The following is a 7,542-nucleotide window of genomic DNA, read 5'->3' as shown; positions in this document are numbered from 1 at the left end:
TGGTTTTGGGATCGGACTGATGCTGGTGTCATAGAAGGAGTTTGGAAGCATTCCTTACTCTGAAATTTTTTGGCATGGTTTGAATAAAATAGGTGTTAACTCTTTAAATTTTGGTATAATTCACCTGTGAAGCCACCTTGTCCTGGACTTTTGTTTGTTGTGAGTTGTTTTTATTACTGGTTCAATTTCATTACTAGTAATCAGTCTGTTCACATTTTCTATTTCTTCTTGGTTCAGTCTTGGGAGATTGTACATTTGTAGAAATTTATCTCTTCTAGGTTGCTCGTTTTATTGGTGTATAATAGTTCATAGTAATCACTTATATGATCCTTTGTATTTCTATGGTGTCAGTTGTAACTTCTCCTTTTTCATTTCTGATTTTATTGATTTGGACCCTCTCTCTTTTTTCTTAATCAGTTTGGCTAAAGATTGATTAATTTTGTTTCTCTTTTCAAAGAACCAGTTCTTTGTTTCATTGATTTTTATCTCTGCTCTAATCTTTATTATTTCTTTCTTCTACTAATATTAGGTTTTGTTTGTTCTTTTTCTAGTTAATTTAGGTGTAAGGTTAGGTTGTTTGAGATTTTTGTTGTTTCCTGAAGTTGGCTTGTATGACTATAAACTTCCCCCTTAGAACTGCTTTTGCTGCATCACAGAGATTTTGAAAAATTGTGTTTCCATTTTCGTTTGGCTTCAGCTTTTTTTTTCCATTTCCTCTTTTTATTCTTCAGTGACCCATTGGTTTTTCAGTAATATGTTGTTCAGACTCCATGTATTTGTTTTTGCAGTTTTTTTCTTGTGCTTGACTTCTAGCCATAGCATTGTGCTCAGAAATGATCCTTGGTATGATTTCAGTCATCTTAAATTTATTGAGACTTGTTTTGTTGCCTAGCATGTGACCTATCCTGGAGAACATTCCAAATGCACTTGAAAAGATTGAGTATTCTGCTGATTTCAAATGGAAAGTCCTGTATATATATATATTTATTCCATTGGGGTTTAATGTGTCATTTAATGTCAGTATTTCCTTATTAATTTTCTGTTTGAATCATCTGTCTATTGATGTAACTGGAGTATTAAAGTTCTCTAATATTATTGTGTTACTGTCAATCTTCCTTTATGTTTGTTAATATTTGCTTTATATATTTGTGGTTCCTATATTGGGTGCATATGTATTTACAGTTGTTATAGCTTCTTTTGGATTGATCCCTTAATCATTGTGCAGTATCATTCTTTGTCTCTTGTTACAGTCTTTGTTTTAATGTCTTTGTCTGATATAAGTATTGTTACCCCAGCTTTCTTTTCACTTCCATTTGCATGCATTTTTCCATCCTCTCACTTTCAGTCTGAGTGTGTCTTTAGATCTGAAGTGAGTCTCTTGTAGGCAGCATATATATGGGTCTTTTTTTTTATCCATTCAGTCACTCTATGTGTTTTAATTGGAGCATTTAGTCCATTTACATTTAAAGTAATTATTTTGGGGGGAGATATACTTATTTTACAATGTTGTGTGAGTTTCTATCGTACAGTCAAGTGAAGTAGAGTTCCCTGTGCTATACAGCAGGTTTTCATTAGTTATCTATTTTATACATATTAGTGTATATATGTCAATTTCTATCTCCCAATTCCTCCCACCCCCCTTTCCCCCCTTGGTGTCCATAGGTTTGTTCTCTACATCTGTGTTCTATATTTCTGCCTTGCAAACTGGTTCATCTGTACCATTTTTCTAGATTCCACATATATGCGTTAAAACACAATATTTGTTTTTCTCTTTCTGACTTACTTCACTCTGTATGACAGACTCTAGGTCCATCCACATCTCTACAAATGACCCAATTTCATTCCTTTTTATGGCTGAGTAATATTCCATTGTATATATGTACCACATCATCTTTATCCATTCATCTGTTGATGGATATTTAGGTTGCTTCCATGAACTGACTGTTGTAAATAGGGATGCAATGAACATTGTGGTACATGCCTCTTTTTGAATTATGTTTTTTTCAGGGTATATGCCCAGTAGTGGGATTGCTGGGTTGTATGGTAGTTCTATTTTTAGTTTTTTGAGGAATCTCCATACTGTTCTCCATAGTGGCTGTATCAATTTACATTCCCACCAACAGTGCAAGGGGATTCCCTTTTCTCCACAGCCTCTCCAGCATTTATTGTTTGTAGATTTTCTGATGATGCCCATTCTAACCAGTGTGAGGTGATACCTCACTGAATTTTTGATTTGCATTTCTCTAATAATTAGTGGCATTGAGCATCTTTTCATGTGCCTCTTGGCCATCTGTATTCTTTGGAGAAATGTCTATTTAGGTCTTCCACCCATTTTTTGATTGGGTTATTTGTTTTTTGATATCAAGCTGCATGAGCTGTTTGTATATTTTGGAGATTAATCCTTTGTCCGTTGATTTGTTTGCAAATATTTTCTCCCATTGTGAGGATTGTCTTTTCATCTTGTTTATAGTTTCCTTTGCTGTGCAAAAGCTTTTAAATTTCATTAGGTCTCATTTGTTTATTTTTGTTTTTATTTCCATTACTCTAGGAGGTAGGTCAAAAAAGATCTTGCTGTGATTTATGTCAAAGAGTGTTCTTCCTATGTTTTCCTCTAAGAGTTTTATAGTGTCCAGTCTTACATTTAGGCCTTTAATCCATTTTGAGTTTATTGTTATTATTGATTGTGATTTTGTTAATTGTTTTTGTGTTGTTTTTGTATTTCTTTTTTGTTCCTTTCTTCTTTTTTTGCTCTCTTCCCTTGTGGTTTGATGACTATCTTAATGTTACGTTTGTATTACTTTCTCTTTTTGTGTGTGTACCTATTATACATATTTGGTTTGTGGTTACTATGAGATTCATGTATAACAACCTGTGTATATATGTGCTTATTTTAAGTTGCTGACCTCTTAAACTTGAACACATTCTAACAACCCTGCATTTTTGTTTACCCCACTCATGCTTAATTTTTTGACATCATATTTTACATCTTTTTTGGTGTGTGTCCCTTAAGTACTTATTGTGGGTTTAGATGAGTTTACTACTTTTACTAGCTTTATATGTGGTTGATCTGCTACCTTACTGCATATTTGCCTTTACAATGAGATTTTTTTTGTAATTTTCATAGTCCTGTTCTTTTGTTTTGCACTTTGAGAATTTCCTATAACATCCCTTGCATGCCAGTTTAATCATGCTGAACTCTTTTAGCTTTTGTTTGTTTGTAAAACTCTTGATGTCTCCATCAAATCTGAATGAGAGCCTTCCTGGGTAATGTAGTCTTGGTTGTACCTTGGTTCCTTTCATCACTTTGAATACGTCGCTTCCTTCTGGCTGCAAAGTTTCTGCTGAAAAGTCAGTTGCTAGTCTTAAGGGAATTCTGTTTTACATACTAGTTGCTTTAATATTCCCGCTTTATTTTTTGTCATTTAGTTACAATGTGTCTTGGTGTGGACCTCTTTGAGCTCATCTTTTGGGGTAGATTCTGTGACTCCTGGACCTAGATGTCTGTTTCCTCTCCCAGCTTAAGGATGTTTTCACTTATTATGTCCTCAGATATATTCTCTGAATATTTATTTCTCTCTTCTACTTCTGGGACCCCTATATTGCGAATGTTAGTGCACTTGATGTAGTCTCAGAGGTCTCTTAAACTATACAATTTTTAAAATATTTTTTCTTTTTTCCTTTCAGCTTGGGTGATTTCCATTACTCTGTCTTCCAGTTCACTGATTCATTCTTCTGTATCATCTATTCTGCTGTTGATTCCTTGTAGTGTATTTTTCTTTCAGTTATTGTATTCTTCAGCTATGTTTGGTTCTTCTTTATATTTTCAAACTCTTTGTTAAACTTCTCACAGTATCCATCCATTCTTCTCCTGAATTCGTTTAGCATCTTTATGATCATTACCTTGAACTCTTAATACAATAGATTGTTTATCTCCATTTCATTTTGTTCTTCTGGCATTTATCTTTTTTTAAAATTTATTTATTATAGGTTGCACCAGGTCTTAGTTGTGGTTCACCAGCTCATTAGTTCCAGCACATGGACTCCTTAGTTGTGGCAGGCAGGCACCTTAGATGTGGCCTGTGGTGTCCTTAGTTGTGGCATGAGAACTCTTACTTGAGGCATGCATGTGAGATCTAGTTCCCTGACCAGGGATTGAACCCAGGCCCCCTGCATTGGGAGCATGGATTCTTATCCACTACACCACCAGGGAAGTCCCTGGGATTTATCTTGTTCCTTCATTTGGAAGATATTCCTTTGTCTCCCCACCTCACCTAGTTCTCTGTGTTTTGTCTATGTACTAGATAGGTTCGTTACACTTCCCAATGTTTGAAAAGTGACCTTATGTAGGAGACACCTTCCAGTGCCCAGTAACACACTCCTCCCTGTTCATCAGAGCTATATAATCTAGGGGTGCACTATATGATCTACAGGTTTGTTTTCTGATTGCTGTGGCTAGGACTTCCAAAACTATATTGAATAAAAGTGGAAAGAATGGACATCCTTGTCGTGTTCTGGATCTTAGAGGAAACACTTTCAGCTTTACACCATTGAGTATGATGTTAGCTGTGGGTTTGTCATATATGGCCTTTATTATGATGAGATATGTTCCCTGTATGCCCATTTTATGGATAGTTTTTATCATAAATGGGCATTGAATTTTGTCAGAGGCTTTTTCTGTATCTATTGAGATGATCATAAGGTTTTCATTTTTCAATTTGTTAATGTGGGGTAACACACTGATTGATTTGTGAATATTGAAAAATCCTTGCATCCCTGGGATAAATCCCACTTGATTATGGTGTATTATGCTCTTAATGTATTGTTGGATTTGGTTTGCTAGTATTTTGTTGAGGATTTTTGCATCTATGTTCATCGGTGATATTGGTCTGTAATTTTATTTTTTTTTCTGTTATCTTTGTCTGGTTTTGGTATCATGGTGACTGTGGCCTCACAGAATGAGTTTGGGGGTGTTCTTCCTTTATACTTTTAAAAAATAGTTTCAGAAGGATAGGTGTTAACTCTTCTTTAAATATTTGATAGAATTCGCCTGTAAAGCCATCTGGTCCTGCACTTTTTTTTTTTTTTTTTGTGGTACGTGGGCCTCTCACTGTCTTGGCCTCTCCCATTGTGGAGCACAGGTTCCAGATGCGCAGGCTCAGTGGCCATGGTTCATGGGCCTAGCCGCTTCATGGCACATGGGATCCTCCTGGACCGGGGCACGAACCCATGTCCCCTGCATTGGCAGGCGGACTCTCAACCACTGCACCACCAGGGAAGCCCTGGTCCTGCACTTCTGTTTGTTGGGAGTTTTAAAATCACAGTTCCAATTTCAGTACTTGTGATTGGTATGTTTATATTTTCTATTTCCTCCTGGTTAAGTCTTGGGAGATTGTACCTTTCTAGGAATTTGTCCATTTCGTCTAGGTTTTCAATTTTTTGGCATATAGCTGCTTGTAGTAGTCTCTTATGATCCTTTGAATTTCTGTTCTGTCCATTTGTAACTTTGCCTTTTTCATTTCTAACTTTACTGATTTGAGTCCTCTACCTTTTCTTCTTGATGAGTCTCGCTAAAGGTTTATCAATTTTGTCTATCTTTTCAAATAACCAGCTTTTAGTTTCTTTGATATTTTTGCTTGTTTTCTTCACTCCATTTCACTTATTTCTGCTCTGATCTTTATGATTTTTTTTCCTTTTGCTAACTTTGGGTTTTGTTTGTTCTTTCTCTAGTCGCTTTAGGTGTGAGATTAGGTTGTTTATTTGGGATTTTACTTATTTTCTAAGATAAGATTTTATTGCTATAAACTTCCCTCTTAGAAATGCTTTTCCTGCATCCGATAGGTTTTTGGGTCATCATGTTTTCATTGTCATTTATTTCTAGGTATTTTCTGATTTTGTCTTTGATTTCTTCAGTGATATCTTGCTTATTTAATAGTGTATTATTTAGCCTCCATGTGTTTGTGTTTTTTACAGATTTTTTTCCTGTAATTGATATCTAGTCTCATAGTGTTGTGGTCAGAAAAAATACTTGATATGATTTCAATTTTCTTAAATTTACCAAGGCTTGATTTGTGACCCAAGATATGATCTATCCTGCAGAATAGTCCATGAGAACTTGAGAAGAAAGCTTATTCTGTTGTTTTTGGATGGAATGTCCTATAAATATCAATGAAGTCCATCTTGTTTAACGTATCATTTAAAGCTTGTGTTTCCTTAATTGTTTTCGTTTTGGATGATCTGCGCATTGGCAAAAGTGGGGTGTTAAAGTCCCCTACTATGATTGTGTTACTGTCAATTTCCCCTTTTATGGCTGTTAGCATTTGTCTTCTGTATTGAGGTGCTCCTGTGTTGGTGCATAATATTTACAATTGTTATGTCTTCTTCTTGGATTGATCCCTTGATCATTATGTAGTGTCCTTCTTTGTCTCTTCTAATAGTCTTTATTTTAAAGTCTATTTTGTCTGATATAAAAATTCCTACTCCAGCTTTGTTTTGATTTCCATTTGCATGGAATATTTTTTTCCATCCCCTCACTTTCAGTCTTTATGTGTCCCTAGGTCTGAAGTGGGTCTCTTGTAGACAGCATATATATGGGTCTTGTTTTTGTATCCATTCAGCCAGTCTATGTCTTTTGATTGGAGCATTTAATCCATTTACATTTAATGTGGTTATTGATATGTATGTTCCTATTACCATTTTGTTAATTGTTTTGGGTTTGTTATTGTAGGTCTTTTCCTTCTCTTGTGTTTCCTGCCTAGAGATGTTCCTTTAGGATTTGCTGTAAAGCTGGTTTGGTGGTGCTGAATTCTCTTAGCTTTTGTTTGTCTGTAAAGGTTTTAATTTCTCTGTCAAATCTGAATGAGATCCTTGCTGTGTAGAGTAATCTTGGTTGTAGGTTTTTCCCTTTCATCACTTTAAATATGTCCTCCCACTCCCTTCTGTCTTGCAGAGTTTCTGCTGAAAGATCAGCTGTTAACCTTATGAGGATTCCCTTGTATGTTATTTGTTGTTTTTCCCTTGTTGCTTTTAATATTTTTGTGTGTATTTAATTTTTGAAAGCTTGATTCATATGTGTCTTGACATGTTTTTCCTTGGATTTATCCTGTATGGGACTATCTGTGCTTCCTGGACTTGATTGACTATTTCCTTTCCCATATCAGGGAAGTTTTCAACTATAATCTCTTCAAATATTTTCTCAGTCCCTTTCTTTTTCTCTTCTTCTTCTGGGACCCCTATAATTCGAATGTCAGTGCATTTAATGTTGTTCCATAGGTCTCTGAGACTGTCGTCAATTCTTTTCATTCTTTTTTCTTTATTCTGCTCTGTGGTAGTTATTTCCATTATTTTATATTCTGGGTCACTTATCTATGCTTCTGCCTCAGTTATTCTGCTATTGATTCATTCTAGAGAATTTTAAATTTCATTTATTGTGTTGTTCATCATTGTTTATTTGCTCTTTAGTTCTTTTAGGTCCTTGTTAAATGTTTCTTGTGATTCCTCCATTCTATTTCTGAGATTTTGGATCATCTTTGCTCTGAATTCTTT

This window comes from Monodon monoceros, unplaced genomic scaffold (genome assembly GCF_005190385.1).
Source record: "Monodon monoceros isolate NGI ecotype Baffin Bay Population unplaced genomic scaffold, NGI_Narwhal_1 Super_Scaffold_22, whole genome shotgun sequence".
NCBI classification, from domain to species: domain Eukaryota; kingdom Metazoa; phylum Chordata; class Mammalia; order Artiodactyla; family Monodontidae; genus Monodon; species Monodon monoceros.
This window is presented reverse-complemented; position numbering follows the sequence as displayed.